General features: G+C 44.8%; 1 pseudogene; it reads left to right on the top strand.

Annotated features, from left to right (window-relative positions):
- Window positions 1-26585, top strand: part of LOC119353944 — a 50805-nt pseudogene extending 24220 nt beyond the window's left edge.
- Window positions 26586-26830: the final 245 nt, after the last annotated feature.

Here is a 26830-nt window from a genome sequence, read left to right as displayed (position 1 = left end):
GTTCCCGATGCCAAAAATTCCTATAAATACAGAAACCTCCAGAAAATAACCTAGATCAGGAGTTCTGCCACCGCAAGCCTCTGTAGCCACCGAAAACCAATCTAGACCCGTTCCGGCACCCTGTCGGAGGGGGGATCCCTCTCTGGTGGCCATCTTCATCATCCCGATGCTCTCCATGACGAGGAGGGAGTAGTTCACCCACATGGCTGAGGGTATGTACCAGTAGCTATGTGTTTGATCTCTCTCTCTCTCTCTCTCTCTCTCTCTCGTGTTCTTGATTCGGCACGATCTTGATGTATCGCAAGCTTTGCTATTATAGTTGGATCTTATGATGCTTCTCCCCCTCTAGTCTCTTGTAATGGTTTGAATTTTCCCTTTGAAGTTATCTTATCGGGTTGAGTCTTTAAGGATTTGAGAACACTTGATGTATGTCTTGCATGTGCTTATCTGCGGTGACAATGGGATATTCACGTGATCCACTTGATGTATGTTTTGGTGATCAACTTGTGAGTTCTGTGACCTCGTGAACTTATGCATAGGGGTTGGCACACGTTTTCTTCTTGACTCTCCGGTAGAAACTTTGGGGCACTCTTTGAAGTTCTTTGTGTAGGTTGAATAGATGAATCTGAGATTGTGTGATGCATATCATATAATCATACCCACGGATACTTAAGGTGACATTGGAGTATCTAGGTGACATTAGGGTTTTGCTTGATTTGTGTCTTAAGGTGTTATTCTAGTACGAACTCTAGGATAGATTGAACGGAAAGAATAGCTTCGTGTTATTTTACTACGGACTCTTGAATAGATCGATCAGAAAGAATAACTTTGAGGTGGTTTCGTACCCTAATGACTCTTTGTTGCATGTTGAGGGATAGTTATATGATCCAATTATGTTATTATTGTTGAGAGAACTTGCACTACTGAAAGTATGAACCCTAGGCCTTGTTTCAACGCATTGCAATACCGTTTTCGCTCACTATTATCATTAGTTACCTTGCTGTTTTTATATTTTTCAGATTACAAAAACCTATATCTACCATCCATATTGCACTTGTATCACCATCTCTTCACCAAACTAGTGCACGTATATAATGTACCATTGTATTGGGTGTGTTGGGGACACAAGAGACTCTTTGTTATTTGGTTGCAGGGTTGTTTGAGAGAGACCATCTTCATCCTACGCCTCCCATAGATTGATAAACCTTAGGTCATCCACTTGAGGGACATTTGCTATTGTCCTACAAACATCTGCACTTGGAGGCCCAACAACGTCTACAAGAAAAAGGTTGTGTCGTAGACATCAAGCTCTTTTCTGGCGTCGTTGCTTGGGAGGTTAGCGCTTGAAGGTATATCTTTAGATCTTGCAATCAAATCTTTTAGTTTCTTGTTTTATCACTAGTTTAGTCTATAAAATAAAACTACAAAAATGGAATTAAGGTTGCCTCGTATGCTTCATCTTTTTAATATCTTTCGTGAAAACAAGGATTTCGATAATTGTGCCAAAGTGTTAGAAGAAGAATGCATTAAAATATTTGGCACTAAATTTTTGGATGATGAGCATGATTGCAATGTTGTTAGTATGAATTCTTTGAATACCCATGATGCTAATGATATGCAAAGCCACAAGCTTGGGGATGATATGTTTGATGAAGATGATATTTTTTGTCCCCCAAGTTTGATGAGCAAATTTATTATGATGAAAGCATCCCTCCTATATATGATGATTATTGTGATGACATGTATGCTATAAAGAATAATGATGTCCATGAAACTTGTCATCAAGATTTTAACTTTCAATTGGATTATGCCTCACATGATAGTTATTTTGTTGAGTTTGCTCCCACTACTATTCATGAGAAGAAATTTGCTTATGTGGAGAGTAATAAAAATTCTATGTTTGTAGATCATGAAAATAATGCTTTATGTGATGGTTATATTGTTGAATTCATTCATGATGCTACTGAAAATTATTATGAGAGAGGAACATATGCTTTTACATATTGCAATGATATCAAGTTTCCTCTCTATGTGTTGAAAATCTTGAAGTTATCCTTGTTTTGCTTTCCTATGCTAGTTGATTCTTGTTCCCATAAGTTGTTTGATCACAAAATCCCTATGCATAGGAAGTGGGTTAGACTTAAATGTGCTTGTCATATGCTTCATGATGCTCCCGTTATATTTCAATTCTTATTTTATGTGAGCATCATTGAAATCATCATGCCTAGCTAGGGGCGTTAAACGATAGCGCTTGTTGGGAGGCAACCCAATATTATTTTTGTCCTTTGCCTTTTGCTCCTGTTTAGTTATAAATAATCTATCTAGTGTTTGGTTAGATGTGTTTTTATGTTTTAATTAGTGTTTGTGCCAAGTAAAGCCTTTAGGATCTTCTTGGGTGATTGTTGTTTGATCTTGCTGATAAAAACAGAAAGTATGCGCTCATAAAAATAATTTTCATTTTTTACCAGAGAGCGATAAAATACCAATTCCAACTGCAGTAGATCAATATACAAATTATTTAGGTCGTCTTGATTTCTCAGAATTTTTGGAGTTACAGAAGTACTCAAAACCTCCAGATTGCTACAGAGTGTTCTGTTTTTGACAGATTATGTTCTCATTGTGTTGTTTGCTTATTTTGATGAATCTATTAGTAGTATCGGAGGGTATGAACCATAGAGAAGTTGTAATACAGTAGATATTACACCAATATGAATTTATAATGAGTTCACAACAGTACCAACAGTGGTGATTTATTTTCTTATACTAACGGAGCTTACGAGTTTTCTGTTGAGTTTTGTGTTGTGAAGTTTTCAAGTTTTGGGTAAAGATTCGATGGACTATGGAATAAGGAGTGGCAAGAACCTAAGCTTTGGGATGACCAAGGCACCCCAAGGTAATATTCAAGGACAACCAAGAGCCTAAGCTTGGGGATGCCCCGGATGGCATCCCCTTCTTCGTCTTCGTTTGTCGGTAACTTTACTTGGAGCTATATTTTTATTCACCACATGATATGTGTTTTGCTTGGAGCGTCATTTTATTTTGCTTTGCTTGTTGTTTGAATAATATCCCAATATTTGAAATTCTTAAATGTTAGAGAGTCTTCACATAGTTGCATAATTATTCAACTACTCATTGATCTTCACTTATATCTTTCGGAGTAGTTTGTCATTTGCTCTAGTGTTTCACTTATATCTTTTTAGAGCACGGTGGTGGTTTTATTTTGAAGAAATAGATGAACTATCATGCTTCACTTATATTATTTTGAGAGTCTTTTAGAACAGCATGGTTATTTGCTTTGGTTATGAATTTAGTCCTAATATGATGGGCATCCAAGATGGGTATAATAAAAACTTTCATATAAAGTGCATTGAATACTATGAGAAGTTTGATTCTTTATGATTGTTTTGAGATATGAAGATGGTGATATTAGAGTCATGCTAGTTGAGTAGTTGTGAAATTGAGAAATACTTGTGTCGAGGTTTGCAAGCCCCGTAGCATGCACGTATGGTAACCGTTGTGTGACAAATTTGAAGCATGAGGTGTTTCTTTGATTGCCTTCCTTATGAGTGGCGGTCGGGGACGAGCGATGGTCTTTTCCTACCAATCTATCCCCCTAGGAGCATGCGCTTAGTGCTTTGTGTTTGATGACTTGTAGATTTTTGCAATAAGTATGTGAGTTCTTTATGACTAATGTTGAGTCCATGGATTATACGCACTCTCATCCTTCCATCATTGCTAGCCTCTTTGGTACCGTGCATTGCCCTTTCTCACGCCAAGAGTTCATGCAAACTTTGCCGGTGCATCCAAACCCCATGATATAATACGCTCTATCACACATAAGCCCCCTTATATCTTCCTCAAAACAGCCACCACACCTACCTATTATGGCATTTCCATAGCCATTCCGAGATATATTGTTGTGCAACTTTCCACCATTCCGTTTATTATGACACGCTTCATCATTGTCATATTGCTTTGCATGATCATCTAGTTGACATCATATTTGTGGCAAAGCCACCGCTCAATTTTTTTATAAATGTCATACTTGAATCATTGCACATCCCGGTACACCGCCGGAGACATTCATATACAGTCATATTTTGTTCTAGTTTCGAGTTGTAAATAAATAGAAGTGTGATGATCATCATTATTAGAGCATTGTCCCATGAGGAAATAAATAAAAAAGAGAGAGAAAGGCCAAATAAAAAAATAGAAGGCCCAAAAAAAGAAAAAAATGAGAGAAAAAGAGAGAAGGGGCAATGCTACTATCCTTTTACCACACTTGTGCTTCAAAGTAGCACCATGATCTTCATGATAGAGAGTCTCTTATGTTGTCACTTTCATATACTAGTGGGAATTTTTCATTATAGAACCTGGCTTGCATATTCCAACAATGGGCTTCCTCAAATGCCCTAGGTCTTCATGAGCAAGCAAGTTGTATGCACACCCACTTAGTTTCTTTTGTTGAGATTTCATACATTTATAGCTCTAGTGCATCCATTGCATGGCAATCCCTACTCGCATTGACATCAATTGATGGGCATCTCCATAGCCCGTTGATTAGCCGCATTGATGTGAGACTTTCTCCTTTTTTTGTCTTATCCACACAACCTCCATCATCATATTCTATTCCACCCATAGTGCTATGTCCATGGCTCGCGCTCATGTATTGCGTGAAAGTTGAAAAGGTTTTAGAATACTAAAGTATGAAACAATTGCTTGGCTTGTCATCGGGGTTCTGCATGATGGGAGCATTTTGTGTGACGAAAATGAAGCATGGACAAACTATATGATTTTGTAGGAATGAGCTTTCTTTGGCTATGTTATTTTGAGAAGACATAATTGCTTGGTTAGTATGCTTGAAGTACTATTGTTTTTATGTCAATATTAAACTTTTGTCTTGAATCTTTCGGATCTGAATATTCATGCCACAATAAACAAAATTACATTGAAAATTATGTTAGGTAGCATTCCACATCAAAAATTCTGTTTTTATCATTTACCTACTCGAGGACGAGCAGGAATTAAGCTTGGGGATGCTTGATACGTCTCCGGCGTATCTATAATTTTTTATTGTTCCATGCTATTATATTGTCCATCTAGTATGTTTTATATGCATTTCTATGATATTTTATATGATTTTTGGGACTATTAACCTAGAGCCTAGTGCCAGTTTCTGTTTTTTCCTTGTTTTTGAGTTCTACAGAAAAGGAATACCAAACAGTCCAATTGACGTGCCAATTTTTGATGATTTTTTATGGACCAAAAGAAGCCCCCAGAGTAAAAGAGTTGGGCCAGAAGATTCCCGGGCCATCCGCGAGGGTGGGGGGCGCGCCCTACCCCCGGGCCCGCCCCCTATCTCGTGGACGACTCGGAGACCCCCCCTGACTTGTTCCCGACGCCAAAAATTCTTATAAATACATAAACCTCCAGAAAATAACCTAGATCGGGAGTTACGCCGCCGCAAGCCTCTGTAGCCGTCGAAAAGTAATCTAGACTCGTTATGGCACCTTGCTGGAGGGGGGAATCCCTCTCCGGTGGCCATCTTCATCATCCCGACGCTCTCCATGACGAGGAGGGAGTAGTTCACCCTCGGGGCTGAGGGTATGTACCAGTAGCTATGTGTTTGATCTCTCTCTCTCTCTCTCTCTCTCTCTCTCTCGTGTTCTTGATTCGGCACGATCTTGATGTATCGCGAGCTTTGCTATTATAGTTGGATCTTATGATGCTTCTCCCCCTCTACTCTCTTGTAATGGATTGAGTTTTCCCTTTGAAGTTATCTTAGCGGATTGAGTCTTTAAGGATTTGAGAACACTTGATGTATGTCTTGCATGTGCTTATCTGTGGTGACAATGGGATATTCGCGTGATCCACTTGATGTATGTTTTGGTGATAAACTTGCAAGTTCCGTGACCTCGTGAACTTATGCATAGGGGTTGGCACACGTTTTCGTCTTGACTCTCCGGTAGAAACTTTGGGGCATTCTTTGAAGTTCTTTGTGTAGGTTGAATAGATGAATCTGAGATTGTGTGATGCATATCGTATAATCATACCCATGGATACTTGAGGTGACATTGGAGTATCTAGGTGACATTAGGGTTTTGGTTGATTTGTGTATTAAGGTGTTATTCTAGTACAAACTCTAGGATAGATTGAACGGAAAGAATAGCTTTGTGTTATTGCACTACGGACTCTTGAATAGATCGATCAGAAAGAATAACTTTGAGGTGGTTTCATACCCTACAATAATCTCTTCGTTTGTTCTACGCTATTAGTGACTTTGGAGTGACTCTTTGTTGCATGTTGAGGGATAGTTATATGATCCAATTATGTTATTATTGTTGAGAGAACTTGCACTAGTGAAAGTATGAACCCTAGGCCTTCTTTCAATGCATTGGAATACCGTTTTCGCTCACTTTTATCATTAGTTACCTTGCTGTTTTTATATTTTCATATTACAAAAACCTATATCTACCATCCATATTGCACTTGTATCACCATCTCTTCTCCGAACTAGTGCACCTATACAATGTACCATTTTATTGGGTGTGTTGGGGACACAAGAGACTCTTTGTTATTTGGTTGCAGGGTTGTTTGAGAGAGACCATCTTCATCCTACGCATCCCACGGATTGATAAACTTAGGTCATCCACTTGAGGGAAATTTGCTACTATCCTACAAACCTCTGCACTTGGAGGCCCAACAACGTCTAGAAGAAGAAGTTTGTGTAGTAGACATCATGCAGTTCCAAGCCTAGCGTCGTGGCAGGATCTACATGTGAAGCGGAGTACATAGCTGCTTAGGAAGTAGCGAATGAAGGATTCTGGATGAAGGATTTCATATCCGATCTAGGTGTAATACCTAGTGCCTCGGGTCCAATAAAAATCTTTTGTGACAATACTAGAGCAATTGCCTTGGCGAAGGAATCTAGATTTCACAAGAGAACCAAACACATCAAGAGATGCTTCAACTCCATCCATGCTCAAGTCGAGGAGGGAGACATTGAGATTTTCAAAATACATACGGATCTGAATGTGGCAGACACGTTGACTAAACCACTTCCATGAGCAAAACATGATCAGCACCAAGACTCTATGGGTGTTAGAATCATTACAGTGTAATCTAGATTATTGACTCTGGTGCAAGTGGGAGACTAAAGGAAATATGCCCTAGAGGTTATAATAATGTTGTTATTTATATTTCCTTGTATCATGATAAATGATTATTATTCATGCTAGAATTGTATTAATCGGAAACTTGATGCTTCTATGAATACATAGACAAAACACAGTGTCCCTAGTATGCCTCTACTAGACTAGCTCGTTAATCAAGGAAGGTTAAGTTTCCTAACCATAGACGTGTGTTGTCATTTGATGAACGAGATCAAATCATTAGGAGAATGATGTGATGGACAAGACCCATCCGTTAGCTTAGCATAATGATCGTTAAGTTTTATTGCTATTGCTTTCTTCATGACTTATACATATTCTTTTGACTATGAGATTATGCAACTCTCGAATACCGGAGGAGTACCTTGTGTCCTATCAAACATCAGAACATAACTGGGTTATTATAAAGATGCTCTACAGGTATCTCCGAAGGTGTTTGTTGGGTTGGCATTGATCGAGATTAGGATTTGTCGCTCCGAGTATCGGAGAGGTATCTCTGGGCCCTCTCGGTAATGCACATCATGATAAGCCTTGCAAGCAATGTGACTAATGAGTTAGTTGAGGGATGATGCATTACGGAACGAATAAAGAGACTTGCTAGTAATGAGACTGAACTGGGTATGGAGATACGGACGACCGAATCTCGGGCAAGTAACATACCGATGACAAAGGGAATGACGTATGTTGTCATTACAGTTTGACTGATAAAGATCTTCGTAGAATATGTAGGAACTAATATGAGCATTGATAACCCACAAGTATAGGGGATCAATTGTAGCCTCTTCCGATAAGTAAGAGTGTCGAACCCAACAAGTAGCTAAAGGTAGAACAAATATTCCCTCAAGTTCTATCGATCACCGATACAACTCTACACACGCTTAACGTTCGCTTTACCTAGAACAAGTATGAAACTAGAAGTACTTTGTAGGTCTTGTTGGATAGGTTTGCAAGATAATAAAGAGCACGTAAATAAAAAGTAGGGGCTGTTTATATAAAGACACAACTAAATTAGTTTCAATAGAGAGCTTTTTGTCATGGGAAAGTTATTTGTCCCTAAGCAATCGATAACTAGACCAGTAATCATTATTGCAATTTTATTTGAGGGAGAGGCATAAGCTAACACTCTTTCTCTTCTTGGATCATATGCACTTATGATTGGAACTCTAGCAAGCATCCGCAACTACTAAAGATCATTAAGGTAGAACCCAACCATAGCATTATAAGGCATCAAGTCCTCTTTACTACCATACGCAAACAACCTACTTACTCGGGTCTGTGCTTCTGCCACTCACGCCACCCACCATAAGCAAATCATGAACATATTGCAAACCCTACAGCGGGGATCCCTCACGCTTGCGCGACACAGAGAGCACCATAGGATAGCACCAATAATAAAACATGCAACTCAAACCAATCATGATCATCAATTAACCCATAGGACAAAACAGATCTACTCAAACATCATAGGATAGCCATACATCATTGGGAAATAATATATAGCGTTGAGCACCATGTTTAAGTAGAGATTACAGCGGGTAAAAGAGGGGTTACACCGCTGCATAGAGGGGGGTAAGAGTTGGTGATTATGGCAGTGAAGTTGTTGGTGTAGATTGCGGTGATGATGATGGCACAGGTGGCGTTCCGACGCCACCGGAAGAGAGGGGGAGAGAGCCCCCCTTATTCTTCTTCTTCCTTGACCTTCTCCCTAGATGGGAGAAGGGTTTCCTCTCTGGTCCTTGGTCTCCATGGCATGGGAGGGGCGAGAGCCCCTCCGAGATTGGATTTGTCTCTCTGTCTCTCTTTGTTTCTGCGCTGGCTGATTCTGCCCTTTCACCGTTTCTTAAATTCCCGAAGATTCGTAACTACGATTGGGCTAAATTTTGGACACAATTTTTATCCAGATATTGGCTTTCTTGCGGAGAAAGAAGGGCACCAACTGCCTTACGGGGTGGCCATGAGGGCCCAGGGCGCGCCTGACCCCCTTGGGTGCGCCCCCCTGCCTCGTGGCCCCCTCGGGCATCGTCTCGCATTAATTCTTCTTCCCAAAAATCACATATATTCCAAAAAAATCTCCGTCAGTTTTTATCCCGTTTGGACTCCGTTTGATATGGATTTTCTACGAAACAAAAAACATGCAACAAACAGGAACTGGCACTGGGCACTGGATCAATATGTTAGTCCCAAAAATAGTATAAAAAGTTGCCAAAAGTATATGAAAGTTGTATAATATTGGCATGGAACAATCAAAAATTATAGATACGACAGAGATGTATCAGCATCCCCAAGCTTAATTCCTGCTCGTCCTCAAGTAGTTAAATGATAAAAAAGATAATTTTTGATGTGGAATGCTACCTAGCATAATCTTGATCATGTAATCTAATCATGGCATGAATATTAAGACACGAGTGATTCAAAGCAATAGTCTATCATTTGACATTAAGACAATAATACTTCAAGCATACTAATAAAGCAATCATGTCTTTTCAAAATAGCATGGCCAAAGAAAGTTATCCCTACAAAATCATATGGTCTGGCTATGTTTCATCTTCACCACACAAAATATTCAAATCATGCACAACCCCGATGACAAGCCAAGCAATTGTTTCATACTTTTGACGTTCTCAAACCTTTTCAACTTTCACGCAATACATGAGCGTGAGCCATGGACATAACACTATAGGTGGAATAGAATATGATGGTGGAGGTTGTGTGGAGAAGATAAAAAGGGAGAAAGTCTCACATCGACGCGGCTAATCAACGGGCTATGGAGATGTCCATCAATTGATGTCAATGCGAGGAGTAGGGATTGCCAACGGATGCACTAAGAACTATAAGTGTATGAAAGCTCAAACTGAAACTAAGTGGGTGTGCATCCAACTTGCTTGCTCAAGAAGATCTAGGGCATTTGAGGAAGCCCATCGTTGGAATATACAAGCCAAGTTCTATAATGAAAATTCCCATTAGTATATGAAAGTGATAACTCAAGAGACTCTCTATATGAAGAACATGGTGCTACTCTGAAGCACACGTGTGGTAAAAGGATAGTAACATTGTCCCTTCTCTCTTTTCTCTCTTTTTTTCTTTTCTTTATTTTATAGGTTTCTTTGGCCTCTCTCTTTTTTTGGGGGGGGAGGGCTTCTTTGACAGCTTTTATTTTGATAACCTCACATGGGACAATGTTCTAATAATGATGATCATTGAGGGAGTCCTGGATTAGGGGGTCCTCGGACAGCCGGACTATATACTTTGGTCGGAGTGTTGGACTATGAAGATACAAGGTTGAAGACTTCGTCATGTGTCCGGGTGGGACTCTCCTTTGCGTGGAAGGAAAGCTTGGCGATTCGGATATGTAGATCTCCTTCTCTGTAACCGACTCTGTGTAACCCTAGCCCCCTCCGGTGTCTATATAAACTGGAGGGTTTAGTCCGTAGGACAACAACAATCAGAATCATAGGCTAGCTTCTAGGGTTTAGCCTCTATGATCTCGTGGTAGATCAACTCTTGTAATACTCATATCATCAAGATCAATCAAGCAGAAAGTAGGGTATTACCTCCATCGAGAGGGCCCGAACCTGGGTAAACATTGTGTCCCCCGCCTCCTGTTACCATCAGCCTTAGACGCACAGCTCGGGACCCCTACCCGAGATCCGCCGGTTTTGACACCAACATTGGTGCTTTCATTGAGAGTTCCACTGTGCCGTCATGATAAAGGCTTGATGGCTCCTTCTATCATCGGTAACAATGCGATCCAGGGTGAGGTTTTTCTCCCCAGACAGATCTTTGTATTCGGCGGCTTCATACTGCGGGCCAACTCGCTTGGCCATCTAGAGCAAATCAATAGCTACGCCCCTGGCCATCAGGTCAGATTTGGAAGCTTGAACTACACTGCTGATATCCGCGGAGACTTGATCTTCAACGGATTCGAGCTCATGTCAGGCGCGCCACACAGTCACGACGAGCATGACTTAGCTCTGCCATCGGACGGTGTTCGGGAGATCACACCTGAGGTTACTCTGGCCCTCAATTTGGAGCAGATCACGCCATCCAAGGACGGGTGGACGGTCCTCGCCATGGAGGCCGCACACTCAGCGGCGATAGAGCTGAATACTGACTTCACCTCCTATGAGACCTGTGTTACCAGACCCTTGGATTCATCCCCGGCCACAGGCTTCGAACCGCCTGAGTCCGTGCCTATCCAATCTGATTGGGCACCAATCATGGAGTTTACCTCCGCGGATATTTTTCTGCACTCGCCCTTGGGCGATGTGCTAGATTCATTGAGGTCTCTCTCCTTGTCAGGAGACCCTCGGTCGAACTATGTCCGGCTCGAGTGGGAAGCGGACGACGAATGAATTCGTTCCCCACCCACCACCCACTTAATAGCCACTATCGACGACCTAACCGACATGCTTGATTTCGACTCTGAAGACATCGACGGTATGGACGACGATGCAGGAGAGGAACAGGAACCACCACCCACAGGGCGCTGGATAGCCACTTCATCACACGATATATACATGGTGGATACACCCAAAGAAAACAACAACGAGGAACGGAAGGATGCAATGAAGGATAGTCCCCTCGAGAAGCAACCAAAGCGACGACGTAGGCGCCGCTCCAAATCCCGCCTCAGCAAAAACAACGATAACAGCGCAAGAAAGAATAATACCCTGGTCGACTCCAAAGGAAACGACGACCATATGGACCCAGCGATGGAGCAGGATGAGAGAGCGGACGGTGAACATAGTACTGAGCCGCTGTCCGATCATGGCAACGCCGAGGGTAAAGCTCATCAACCTGCCTCCGGAGAGGAGAACAGTTCGTACGACAATGCACACATCACCTCGGAAAGGCACTTGGAACAAGAGAACCTCCATAGAAGGCTTATTGCCACCGCGAGGAGCCTGAAGAAGCAGAAGAAAAGGCTTAAGGCCGCGCAGAATACGCTCAACAGCAGATGGAATAAAGTGCTTGACACTGAAGAAAAGTACGGCGGCAGTCGCCACACAAAGAGCTATCCAAAGTGCAAGCTGCTGCCTGAATTCGACGACGAGGCTTTAGAGCCCATTTAGCAGAAAAATAAAATGGCCGATCAACATGATCAACCACCCCGTGGCCACGATAGGGCGGCTAACGACATCGCACACAAGTCAGCGCATGATTTATGCAAAGACCTGCACAAAAAAGCCGGTATGGCCAGGTCCATCTACGGATCCAGGAAGCGCGCTCCGGCACAGAATCATGGCCGCCCAAATGTATTTACTGACCGAATAATAGCTCGGTATCAAAACCAAACGCTACAACCGTCTGAAGAATGCCATGACACATCCAAATACAGGGGTGCCGCGCACCCCCTATGCTTCACCGATGAGGTGCTGGATCATGAATTTCTAGAGGGATTCAAACCCGTGAACATAGAGGCATACGATAGAACGACAGACCCTGGGGTCTGGATTGAAGATTTTATCCTTCACATCCACATGGCTCGCGGAGATGATCTCCACGCCATCAAATACCTGCCCCTCAAGTTGAAAGGACCAGCTCGACACTGGCTGAAAAGCCTCCCCGAAAACTCAATTGGAAGTTGGGAAGAGCTTGAGGATGCTTTTAGGGACAATTTTCAAGGGACCTATGTCCGACCTCCGGACGCAGACGATTTAAGTCACATAATTCAACAGCCCGAAGAGTCAGCCTGAAAGCTTTGGAACTGATTCCTCACGAAGAAGAATCAAATTGTCGACTGCCCGGATGCCGAAGCCTTAGCGGATTTCAAGCACAGTGTCTGGAACGAATGGCTCGCCAAACACCTCGGCCAGGAAAAACCAAGGACAATGACAGCCCTAACAAGCGTTATGACCCGCTTTTGCACAGGCGAAGACAGTTGGCTGGCCCATAGCGGCACCAGCAACCCAGGCACATCCGAAGTCAGGGATGGCAACGGGGAACCGTGACGCAATAAAAGCAAGCGTCGAAATAACGAAGACAGCCCAGACAACATGGTGGTAAACGCCGGATTCAGGGGCTCTCGACCCGATCAACGGAAAAAAGCCATTTAAAGGCAGCAGAGATGGACCGTCCAGCCTAAACAAGATTCTACACATATTATGTCAGATTCATGGCACCTCCGACAAACCTGCAAATCACACCAACAGAGAATGCTGGGTCTTCAAGCAGGCCGGCAAGCTAAACATCGAACACAAGGGGAGGGAGACACCAAGCAAAGACGAGGATGAGCCTCGCCAGCCGAACACTAGGGGACAGAAAAAATTCCCACTAGAGGTCAAAACAGTGAACATGATTTACGCAACTCACATACCGAAGAGGAGGCGCCAGCACGCACCCCGAGACGTATACGCCGTGGAGCCCATCACCCCCCAAGTTCAACCCTTGGTCAGCCTGCCCGATCACTTTTGATCGCAGGGGTCACCGACTAGTATCCGGCACAGAGGATCGGCTGGCTTGGTGCTAGACCCAATAATTGACAGATACCATCTCACCCGAGTCCTTATGGACGGCGGCAGTAGTCCTAATCTGATATATCAGGATACCATCCGCAAAATGGGGATAGACCCGACATGAATCAGCCAAAGCAATACTGCCTTTAAAGGAGTAATACCAGGACCAGAGGCCCGCTTCATGGGCTCTCTAGTACTAGAGGTTGTATTCGGTTCTCCCGACAACTTCCGAAGTGAAGAATTAAACTTCGACACCGCTCCATTCCGAAGCGGCCATCACGCACTACTCGGAAGAACGACCTTCGCTCGTTTTAATGCAGTACCGCATTACGCTTATCTTAAGCTTAAGATGCCCGGTCCACGTGGCATCATCATAGTTAGCGGAAACATAGAGCGTTCCTCAAGTATGGAGGAATACGTGGCGGCTCTAGCAGCCAATCACTGAATGGCCTCTCCAACCAGAAGAAATGATCGATCGTCAAGACCGCGGACACGGTTAGACGAGTCCGATGCACCACTAGCTGTAACAGCTTAGATAAACCTGAGATTGGGTCGATGGATATACCTCCATAGGTGGTGCTAGGGGCTTCCCGCGTGTAAAAAGGGCTACAGTTCGGCTTGACCCTATTTAGATTGTGTTTTAATGGTTCATTAAAGAATAACCAATTTTTTGCACAAAGACTTTCACCTGGGTTTTTCTCTTTTACAGATGATCATCGTGCTACACCCTTCCAGGATACGGCACAATGGAGACACGGGCGTAGACATGCAGCAGGGCCCCGCTCAAAGGCTTCTTTTTAGATTAAGACCCTGTGTAAACCTTTTTTACTGTCTCTTGTTGCTTCACTCCCTCCGGATACTCAACACAACCGAAAGGGATGCTGGCGTTATTGGCATTTCGTCACGTCAGACTAATGCAAGTACCTGAAAATTCAGGGCTCATTATCGAGGGCGTTACCCAGCCCAGTATATGTTGTAAAGTCCGAATACCTTAGGGAGTGTTCGGCGTCGCGAGTTTGGCCTTATATGCATCATCTCCGAATCATGTCTTTGGTCAATAGTTGGGTTTGCCCGGCTCCCGTGTTTTGCTACCTTACGTTCTGCTCTATCGGCTAAGGTGGCACCGGGAGAACTACTGCGATGGTGCCCTAGTTCATCTGGATGAGCACCTCAGTAGAGAAAGCCGAAAACTGACTGTCATGATAAAGCGCGAGACTGGTCAACCACTCGATGACTCAGCGGAATCTTCGCGATTCCTCCGCATTAACGAAGGACCGGTTTACCGGTCATGTATGTACGCGCACTGTATTCGGATAAGCGCGGAAGTACCAGGGGCTATATAGTAGCCCCACCGTCAAACTCCTATGGCTAAGTGAAAGTGTTAAAGCTATATAGTCTGATTGCCTTGTTCACCGCGCTATCACCTCCTTAATGGACCAAGACGTTGGGTCAAGTGTGAATACGTGCTTTTCTAAACACCCCCACATTATGTGCGTGAAGGCTGAAGCCGACGACTGCAAACTTTCAGGTTATATACATACATAAACGGCCGCACAGGAGGCATTATAATACTTTCAGGCAAAAGTATAAAAACGATGTCACATCCCTAGCTTCTGGTACTGCCTGGTGTTTTGCATTTTGTTGCATCATGTTTAAATTATATTTGAATTTGAAATGGGGATTGATCAAACCCTAGCACTTTGAAATTCAATTAGGTCTAGCAAAAAAATGCTTTCAATGAACCAAAGTACCCTTCATCAATGTTTGCTATTTTGGCAAGGCTTTGGATCCAAACCAAAAATATTGAACATTTTTAAGGAATATTTTGGGCACTGAAATTAAATCATATTGTATTTGAATTTGAATTTATATTCCTAATATATAGAATATATTTTCAAATGTATTAGAAATATTTGTGCACTTGGAAAAGTCCATATAAGCCACATAGGTATTTACAGAAAGTTTTGGCACTGATTTGAATTTGTTTTGAGTTTAAACAGTGGCAAACCAAAACAAAACAGAATAACAGAATAGAAAAACAGAAACAAAAGAAAAATGAGAGGCCACCGGGCCTCTTACCCGCACCCACCTGGCGGCCCACCTACCTGGTCCAGCCCACCTACCCCCACCGTGTCGTCTTCCTCCTGCCAATAGGAGCAGGTGCGTGTCGATGCACGCGCAGCTACGGCCACCTCCTGCTTCGCGCCGGGGGCCCGTCCTTCTCCCTGATCCCGCGTTTGGAGACGCCCAGAGACCCCCTGACCTCTCTCTCTTCTCTCTCACCCGCAACCTCTCCCCTCCCCTGGCTCTCTCTCTCTCTCACCGGCCGAGCGCCACCGTCGCTGCCCCTCGCTGCCCTCCCCCTAGCCCACCCCTTGCCTCCCTAGCCGTCCAACCGCTCCGCCAAGACGCCACGGGCCTATCCACCGAAGCAAGCGAGCTCGGGACATGGTTAAACGCCAGCGATGATGACGTGGCACCGTCATTAGCAGTAAATGACCCCGCTAATTAACCCACACTCACACTGACATGCGGGCCCCGCTGCCTAACTTACCAGCTAACAAAAATAGATTAAGATTAATCTAAACACAGTGGCCCCACGCGTCGGCATTGACCTCGCTGACGTGGCCGTTGACCGGACCCACCTGTCTGTGACACTAAATGTCACTGGGTCACTGACCAGTGGGTCCCACTGGTCAAGTTTGACAAGAACCATGCCCAGTTGACCTGCTGACGTCACACCTATGTCATGCTGACATAGTAAATCATTTTCTGGATTTAAAATAATGAGAAAATTCCAGAAAATGTCCAAAACTTCAAAAATTCATAGTAAATCAACCGTAACTCCAAATGAAATAAATTATATATGAAAAATGATCAGAAAAATCCAATCTATCCATCTATACCATTTTCATGCATGTTAGAACAACTTATGGCTGATTTTTAGGTCAAATCATATAAAGGGCATTTAAACCCTCACATATGGAGTTTGAATTTGAACCTAGGGTTCAAACCAACTCCATTTAACATGTTGCTAGTTGCATTAGCTCAAAACACAGCATATTGACATGTCATGATCATGCATCATATTGTGCATTGCATTGATTGTGCTCTCCTTCTCTGTTGCCGGTATTTGTCCCCTCTTGATAGACATGCTTCCGACGATGAGTTCGATGACACCGATGAAGAGTTATAATATCTTCAGAAGTGCCAGGCAAGCAAAACCCCCTTGTTCATTCTGATACAATCCCACTCTCTCGCTCCTGCTCTCTTTTACTGCATTAGGACAACAACGATTCAACTGTTACATGCTACGGTAGCTGAACCCCTTTCCTTTGCATGACCTGTCATTGCCACAGTAAATAGATGAAACCCACTAGCATGAGTAGGAGTTGTTTGAGCCCTGATGTGCCTACTCATTCATGCTTGTTTGTCATGCCTGCTACTGCTTAGAGTTGAGTTAGGTCTGATTCATCGGGGATGAATTGGAATGGTCATGAACATGTCCTACTGTGTGTGAGCTAAGTGTGTGAACACGATTTGGTAAAGGTAGTGGTGAGAGGCCATGTAGGAGTACATCGTGGGTTGTCTCATTGCAGCCGTCCTTAGGAACTGAGTTCTGTGTTTGTGATCCATGAACAGTTACTACTACACATTGGGCTCCGGGCGCTCCAAGCTCTCTCGACTTATTAATCAACCTGATCTCTGTCCAGGAGTTGCAACTAGTTTCTGGTGTTTGTAGGTAGTGTTAGTAGTCTACCAGGTGGCAACCGGTACTGGTGGGCTTGGGACAGACTAGGCACAGTGGCACGGTGTACCAAGTGGCACCCGGATGGTGGGCTTGGGAACCCTGCACACATCATTTGGGGCCGTGAGGGACACCCCGGTTGGATCTCCTTGCGGATGGAACCCGAATAGGCGATAAACCTGGACTAGAGACTTGTTGGTTAGTCAGGTCGTGGCCGACTCCCTCGCCAGGCTTCCGCTTGAAGGTTGCCGAGATACACGATGTGTACATGGTGGTAAGTGGCGAGAGCGTGTGTGAAGAAGTACACCCCTACAGGGTTATCATTACTATTCGAATAGCCGGATTCCTCGGATATGGAAACTTGGACCCCTTGCATAGTTCATAGACAAGTGAAAGTGGACACTCTAAAATGCGCAAGATAAGCGTGAGTGCTATGGATGGCATTCTCGTAGGGAGACGGGAGTGGATCCATAGTGGAGTATTGATATGGTGAATATGTGGGCTCGTGTGCGCCACCTCAAAAGAGTTACTTGCAGTCGTAGTTCAGGATAGCCACCGAGTCAAAGCTGGCTTGCTGTAGTTAAACTCCACCACCCCTTTCTTGATACTGATGCATATGTAGCTAGTTCTGATGTAAGTCTTGCTGGGTACATTTGTACTCACGTTTGCTTAATTTATGTTTTGTAGAGAGACTTTAGTCTCGCTAGTAGTTCCGTGTGGACTTCGATGTTTAGCTTGATACCTCAGCTACGATTTTGTGCCTCAGCAGGATCTGGTAGATAGTCAGGCTTCTCAGCCTTTTTCATTTGTAGATGTCTGTACTCAGACATGTTAAGCTTCTGCATGTGCTTTGACTTGTATGCTCTGAATGTTGGGTCATGAGACCCATGCTTGTAATATCTCGCTCCTCGGAGCCTAATCAATAAATACTCTAAGTCATAGAGTCTTGCTGTGATGCCATGTTGTATTGCACATATTGAGCATATTGTGTGTATGATTGAAATGCTTGGTATGTGTGGGATCCGACAACCTAGTTGTTTATCCTTCATAGCCTCTCTTATGGGGAAATGTAGTCTTGTGCTTCCATGAGCCATAGTAGTCCGCTACAGCCCGGTTCACCGGAGTCCTGCTAGCCCAACACTACTGCTCCGGAACACTTGACTGGCCGGCATGTGATTCACTTCGTTCCTGTGTCTGTCCCTTCAGGGAAATGTTACGCGGTGACATCCGGAGTCCTGCCTAGCCTGCTACAGCACGGTTCACCGAAGTCCTGTTAGCCCAGTGCTACAGCCCGGATTCGCACGCTGCTGACCGACATGCTCGATGTTGATTCATGTATGCCTGTCCCCGTAAGTTAGTGCCACTTTGGGTTCACGACTAGTCATGTCGGCCCGGGTTCTCTGTCATATGGATGCTAGCGACACTATCATATGCGTGAGCCAAAAGGCGCAAATGGTCCCGGCCATGGTAAGGCGACACCCGTGGGAATACCGTGCGTGAGGCCGCAAAGTGATATGAGGTGTTACCTGCTAGATCGATGTGACTTGGAATCGGGGTCCTGACACACGGCCTTTGTAATCCAAATAGCATTGTTTTTACAATTGGGATACATGTCACTCGAACATGATACTCTTCAAGCACTGCGCCTCTATTAAACGAGCACCTTCTAGGACTTCTTCCAAATAGTGCTCAGCCGAGACCTGGCCTACAGCCGGATCCCGGGTTGCAATAGCGGTGGCCTCCATCTCTGCCCATCATGTCTTAACACGGGCAAGAGCCATCCGCGCACCCTCTATGCACATCGACCTCTTTACAGCGTCGATATGCGGCACAACACCAAGGAATCATTGCACTAAACCAAAATAACTATTCGGCCTTGGTCCCTTCGGCTAAAGATGATCCACGGCAGACCTCATGGCAAGTCCGGACAACCTATGGAGCTCGGCCCACTCGGCCATTTGTTCATTTAACAGCAGCGGACGCGTTGGAGCACTGAACTATGACCAGAACAATCTCTCCACTTCATGATCTTTCTGATCTTTGAAAAACTCAGTCGCATCAGCAGCACTCATTGCCAAGTCCAAGTACGTGTCTGCAGAACTCCATAATTGATCCAGATGGGCATACTTCGGATCTCCGAACTTTGTCCGCAACAAAAAGGGCTTCCTAGCCGTGATATCTCTGGCTTGATGGAGCTCCTCCTTCGCCACTCTGATTTTAGAGCGGGTTTCATTGGCTGCTTCCACGGCTTTCTTCAAGTCAGCCGCTTTCGCTTGGCTTTCCTTTTCAAGAAGCTCATATCGGCCGGCGGCATCTTTCATCTCAACAGCCATCTTGGCTATTTTATCTTCGCTCTGGCAATGAGCAGCCTGTTCGGCTCTTAAGTCTTCGGCCACCTTTAGGGCGGCCGCATCACTTCTCCTGGCTTGTTCCTTGGCTCGGGCAAGTTCCGCCCGAAGGGTCTCCACGGTGGCAGCTCCATCTGCAGTCATAGAATATTATAGATACTAGCATCATGCTCCTCTTAATATTTGTTGACCACCCGAAAATACATACCCTATGCCTCGTCAAGCCGCTTGTTCACAAGTGCAATGTCGGCATCTGCCGTGTCAAGTTGTCGCCTCAGTCCGGCAAACTCAGCAGACCGGCCAGCCACCGGACCCTCAGCCGCTTGCACATGAAAAGCAGCGCGATCATTACCTGGGACTATGATCCTCTGTTTGCCGCCTCTGGACAGCAACCAGAGTCTCAAGGGCTACTATCTGTATAGAGCACACCTAGCACATGCGGTACCGTCAAAAATTTTATATATTACTTTGCGTACCTCAAAGCCTCTTAGCAGGCTCGTAAAAGCTTCATGCAACCCACTTTTGGCGGATGAAATCCTCTCAACCACCGTACCCATTAAAGTACGATGCGCCTCTGAGATAGCTGCTTGCTCCAAAAGACCCATCAGAGCGTCCGGTTGTGCACCGGACAGTCCCGGACTCTTTCTGTTGCTCTCCTTAGGAGCCGAATACTCCGGACTTCGGGTGGCCGAAGGGTTACCTTCTGGCCTTGGTGAATCAGGAGAAATCCTCTGTGATGACACCTCAGGGTCGTCCGCCCCAGGAGGCGGGGAGACAGGGGGAGGCGTTTCGCTCTCCATCATCTCCGGAAGAAGATCCCCCGAAGACGAACTCTGTCGAGAAGGGCTATGAGACGGACTGCAAGATATATGTCTCGGTTATTGCCTGTGTTAAGAGATAAAGCAAGATATATTTACCAAATTACTCTTGTTCACTTACAACTCGGTGGAGGGCTGGCCCCCTTGCAGGCACTGTGCGGTAAGGACGCCCTCCAGGGCAGGGCCCCCTGGTGAAGTTTCTTCCCTCGTTTGGAAACCTTCGTTTCCAACTCTTCAGAGGTGGTCCTTTTCCTTCCTTGGGGAGAGGGGATTCTAGATTCTTCTCCCCGATTATCCTCCTTCACAGAGACACTAATTCCCCCGGTTTGGATGAGTAATGTGTGAAGCCCACTTTCGGCTTCTTTATTCCTCCCTTTATCTTCCTCTGATGGCACTTGATAAGGTGCGTGCTCAAGCATCCTGGCTAGTACAGGATCCGATGAGCCTTTAGGAAGGGGGGCCGAACACCTGATCCTCTCCGCCTTTCTTATCCAGTCCTGGCCGAGAGCGATTTTTTCAGAATGATGTTATGACAAATAAAAAAGACAGCATGTTCGGCCACAGAATTACTTATGTGGGTATCTAAACGGTTGCAGTGGAGACCCGCACCCTCGGTGGTGTCCGGACACTTTATTCGTGATCCGAAGAACAATCCATACATCTCTTCGAGCGTCACGCCGAAGAATTGCTGAATAGTTCGCGGTCCTTCCGGGTTGAACTCCCACATACGGAGAGGTCGACGTTGGCATGGCAGGACCCGACGAACTAGCATAACTTGCATTACCTTGACAAGACTGACTTCCCTCTTGAGGAGATCTCGGATGCGACTTTGCAATGTCAGTACGTCATTAACTGGCCCCCAGTCCAGCCCCTTGTTGACCCATGACGCCAGTTGCGGCAAGGGACCCGATCGGAAGGCGGAGGCAGCTGCCCACTTTTTACCTCGGGGAGCTATGATGTAAAACCACTCCCGCTACCATAAGTTGGACACCTCCGACAAGGAACCCTTTGTCCATAGAGCATCGGCACCTTTTCTTATTATGGCACCTCCGCATTCTGCGTGTCGCCCATCGATCGTCTTTGGCTTCACATTGAAGGTCTTGAGCCATAAGCCGAAGTGTGGGGTGATGCGGAGGAAGGCCTCACACACAACGATAAACAACGAGATGTGAAGTATGGAATCTGGAGCTAGATCGTGGAAATCGAGCCCGTAATAGAACATAAGCCCTCTTACAAAGGGATCAAGACTAAAGCCTAGCCCTCAAAGGAAGTGGGAAACAAATACGACACTCTCGTTGGGTTCAGGAGTGGGGATGACCGGCCCTTGAGCAGGCAGCCTGTGCGAGATTTCGGCGGTCAGATACCTGGCTTCCCTTAGCTCCTTGATGTCATCCTCTGTGACAGAGGAGGCCATCCACCGACCTTGAAGGTTGGATCCGGACATGGTTGAAGGTCCAAAGCGCTTAGCCTGAGCCTTGGTTGTTGGAACTCGAGGTGGGGGAGGGGAAGGATCGAGCTCGAGAAGAAAAGGACAGGCCTTGGCCCCTTTATAAAGAGGGTGAATATCAAGCATCCTCCGCATGGCTGTTTGGAACTTGCCTGAAATCGAGGAGTCATACTAACAAACACGATTGGGTTACCCACACCCGTATTGATGATAATCATGTGATAAGGGGAACACAATCTCTGCTTCGACAAGACGTGCCAATAAAACCACCACGCAACACGTGCAGTGGCAGGCTGGGAAAAACGGTTCGTAATGACCGGACCACGGCAGGATATCACGTTATGAAAAGTTGTCAGCAGATTAGATTTGTTGAATATCATACTCTCTACGTGGTATGTGGAATTTGTTTTACAGAGCCAGACACAATTCTTGTGTTTAAAATCTTCTATGGAGTATTCGGAGAAGGAACCCGCCTTGCAATGCCAAAGACAATCTGCGCGCCGGTCTCATCATCATTGAAGCCTGGTTCAGGGGCTACTGAGGGAGTCCTGGATTAGGGGGTCCTCGGATAGCCGGACTATATACTTTGGCCGGACTGTTAGACTATGAAGATACAAGGTTAAAGACTTCGTCACGTGTCCGGGCGGGACTCTCCTTTGCGTGGAAGGCAAGCTTGGCGATTCGGATATGTAGATCTCCTTCTCTGTAACCGACTTTGTGTAACCCTAGCCCCCTCCGGTGTCTATATAAACCGGAGGGTTTAGTCCATAGGACAACAACAATCAGAATCACAGGCTAGCTTCTAGGCTTTAGCCTCTACTATCTCATGGTAGATCAACTCTTGTAATACTCATATCATCAAGATCAATCAAGCAGGAAGTAGGGTATTACCTCCATCGAGAGGGCCCGAACCTGGGTAAACATTATGTCCCCCGCCTCCTGTTACCACGAACCTTAGACGCACAGTTCGGGACCCCCTACCCGAGATCCGCTGGTTTTGACACCGACAATCATCACACTTTTACTTACAACTCAATGTTACAACTCGATACTAGAACAAAAATATGACTCTATATGAATGCCTCCGGCGGTGTACCGTGATGTGCAATGATATAGCGTAGCAATGACATCAAAAAACGGATGAGCCATGAAAACATCATGCTATCTATCTTACGACCATGCAAAGCAATATGACAATGAATGCTCAAGTCATGTATATGATGATGATGGAAGTTGCATGGCAATATATCTCGGAATGGCTATGGAAATGTCATAATAGGTAGGTATGGTGGCTGTTTTGAGGAAGATATAAGAAGGCTTATGTGTGATAGAGCATATCGTATCACGGGGTTTGGATGCACCAGCGAAGTTTGCACCAACTCGCCACGTGAGAAAGGGCAATGCACGGTAGCGAAGAGGCTAGCAATGATGGAAGGGTGAGAGTGCGTATAATCCATGGACTCAAGATTAGTCATAAAGAACTCACATAATTATTGCAAAAATCTATTAGTCATCGAAACAAAGTACTACGCGCATGCTCCTAGGGGGATAGATTGGTAGGAAAAGACCATTGCTCGTCCCCGACCACCACTCATAAGGAAGACAATCAATAAATACCTCATGCTCCAACTTCGTTACATAACGGTTCACCATACGTGCATGCTACGGGAATCACAAATTTCAGCACAAGTATTTCTACAATCCACAACTACCCACTAGCATGACTCTAATATCACCATCTTTATATCGCAAAACTATTGCAACGAATCAAACATACCATATTCAGTGATCTACAAGTTTTATGTAGGATTTTATGACTAACCATGTGAATGACCAATTCCTGTCATCTCTCTAAATAGATATAAGTGAAGCAAGAGAGTTTAATTCTTTCTACAAAAGATATGCCCACGCTCTAACAAATATAAGTGAAGTAAAAGAGCATTCTACAAATGGCGGTTTTCAATGTGGAGAGAAACAGGCAATCCAAACTTCAAATGATATAAGTGAAGCACATGAAGCATTCTATAAAGCCATACTCAAAAGATATAAGTGAAGTGCAATGAGCATTCTATAAATCAACCATGGACTATATCATACCAGCATGGTGCATCAAAGAAAAGTGAAAACTAAAAGCAAAAGACGCTCCAAGATTTATGCATATCATGTGACGAATAAAAATATAGCTCCAAGTAAAATTACCGATGATCGTTAGAAGAAAGAGGGGATGCCTTCCGGGGCATCCCCAAGCTTGGTTGCTTGGGAGTCCTTAAATATTTCCTTGGGGTGCCTCGGGCATCCCCAAGCTTAGGCTCTTGCCACTCCTTATTCCTTCATCCATCGTGATCTCTCCCAAAACTTGAAAGCTTCAATCACACAACACTTAACAAAAAGTTTGGTAAGATCCGTTAGTATAATAAAGCAAATCACTACTCTAAGTACTGTTGCAAACCAATTCATATTTTGTTTTTGAATTGTAGATAATATAATATAACTTTTCCATGGCTTAATCCACTGATAGAAATTGATAGTTTCATCAAAACAAGCAAACTATGCATCAAAAACAGAATTTGTCTTAAGCAGGACAGTCTGTAGTAATCTGAACATTCACCATACTTCTGGTACTCCAAAAATTCTGAAAACATTAGTAAAAAATAAACAATTTGTATATAAATACAGTGCAAAAAGTTTCAAAACCGTTTGACGTTCCAGTAAAAAAATTAAAATCGTGCACTACAGCCAAAGTTTCTGTTCTGCACAGCACAAACCAACAAGCAATCTAAACATCCTAAAGGCAAATCTTGGCACATTATTTTTACAAAACAATGGAATTGTACAAGGGGATAATTATTTTTGTTGAAAATTTTCTGTAATCAAGATTTACAAAGTTTCCATGAGCATGAACAAAGTTCAAGGAGCTCCCCCACTTCAACAATGCTTGTCTCTCTCACTTTCACTTTCCTTTTTGAAAAGTTTTGGGTTCCCCTCTTTATTTTTTTTGTTTTTAAACTTTATAACAGCACACAACAGAAATAAATGACTCTCTAAAACTTCCGGGTTGTCTCCCTGGCAGCGCTTTCTTTAAAGCCATTAAGTTAAGCATATAGTGCTCAAGTAATGGATCCACCCGGATCCCAAGGTATATCAAAGCCAATTTTAATTAACAATGATTTGTGATTTAGTAGTGAGCACAAAGCAACATATATCATGTAATGACGAAGTCTAACTCTCTTCCTATGCATCGGCATGTCACAAAAGAACAATTCATGCACACATAGTGTTGGGGATATAACTATTAGGTATAACCCGCCCAGGTGGGGCCGGGTCATCCCCATGAAGATTTATCGTTATAAAGCCTAAAGGTCGCATGATGGTTCATAGATAGGCTTGGTAGCGGGCCCAGACCCGAAGGCGGCTTAAGGCCCATAAGAATAAACCGCCATGTATGTAAAACTTGTAAAGTAAGGCATGTAAGATACGCCACTGAGCCGGACACATTGTATGAGCCGGCCGGGACTCTGTAAGCCACAGGGCGTCAACCCGTGTATATAAGGGGACGACCCGGCGGCGGCTTAGGACAAGAAACAATATATTCGAGAGCCGGTCAAGCGTATTCGCTCCCCGCTCATCGAAACCCTAGCAATTCCACATACAACTGGATTAGGCTTTCACCTTCATCGTAAGGGGCCGAACCAATATAAACTACTCGTGTCCTTTGTCCTGATTAACCCCTTTAAGCTAACCTCAACACAATGGCTCCATGACTAAGTCCTCTCTCTAGGACATCTGACGTAATATTTCCATGATAGTTGGCGCCCACCGTGGGGCGTTCGCAAGATGGTGTCGAGTTCTTGAAGGGAAACTTCGAAGGGATCAAGGGATACGCCGTGGGCCGGATGACCAAGAGTCGCCGTGGCAGGCTCTACATAGATGATGCAGGCTGGGGCCCCGAGACCGACTCAATAGAGTATGGGTATCGGGTCCCCTTCGGCAGAATTCATGTTTTCATCGGCAAGATCGGTGAACCAGGCCCTAAGCCGGACATCTGCACCAACATTCTCAAGACGGCTCAGTGTGCGAGACCCGCCCGGATTCGGCCGACCATGAAACATGCCTTTGTGGGATTTATCCATGGAGAGGGATCTGAGGACAAATCAGCATCTGGTGACGAGACCGTCGTCTATTCCGATGGCGGGTCATCCACTGGTGAGACAGATTCGTTGTACCAATTGCAAGACGGTCGGTTGGGGGCTATTCCGATGGCGACAGTATTCCGGACCCTTGTGAGCCGCCAAACCGGGTTGCGATTTTCATGGCCGGTACAGCGCCTATACAACACTCATCAACAGCGTCGGAGCTGGTTTCCGGGTCAGGAGCGGCGGGGGCTGCCGGGGCAGGAGGCCCTGAGCGCCCGCCAGCTTAAGTTTTAACTGACTTATTGGACAAGCTGACTGCGCTGATTACGGCAGCTGTTAACCCGACGGATCAAGATCAGCATAATGCGGCGATTGCAAAGGTGCGTGATGATATAGCACAGGCCAGGGAGGCGCTGAACGCTGAAAAAACTAGGATGTCTGAGGAGCGGGCTGCTTTGGATGCATAGGCACAGCGAGTCCAAGCGGAATCTTATCGACTCATGTTAGATCAGAACGCCTCAAATGAAGTGATGAGGAGAAGGCATCAGAGTCGTCTGCCGGTAACTACTGAAGCAAGGAACATTTTTAACACACCAAGGACAGGAACCAGTAACCCAGCAGCCGTAAACCGGGTCGGAGCGCCTAGGACAGGAACGCCGTCTCAGCCACGTATAATGCATCCGCCTCGACAGAACAATAACTCGCCACATCA

This window comes from Triticum dicoccoides, chromosome 1A, assembly GCF_002162155.2.
Source record: "Triticum dicoccoides isolate Atlit2015 ecotype Zavitan chromosome 1A, WEW_v2.0, whole genome shotgun sequence".
Classification (NCBI taxonomy): Eukaryota; Viridiplantae; Streptophyta; class Magnoliopsida; order Poales; family Poaceae; genus Triticum; species Triticum dicoccoides.
This window is presented reverse-complemented; position numbering and strand designations above follow the sequence as displayed.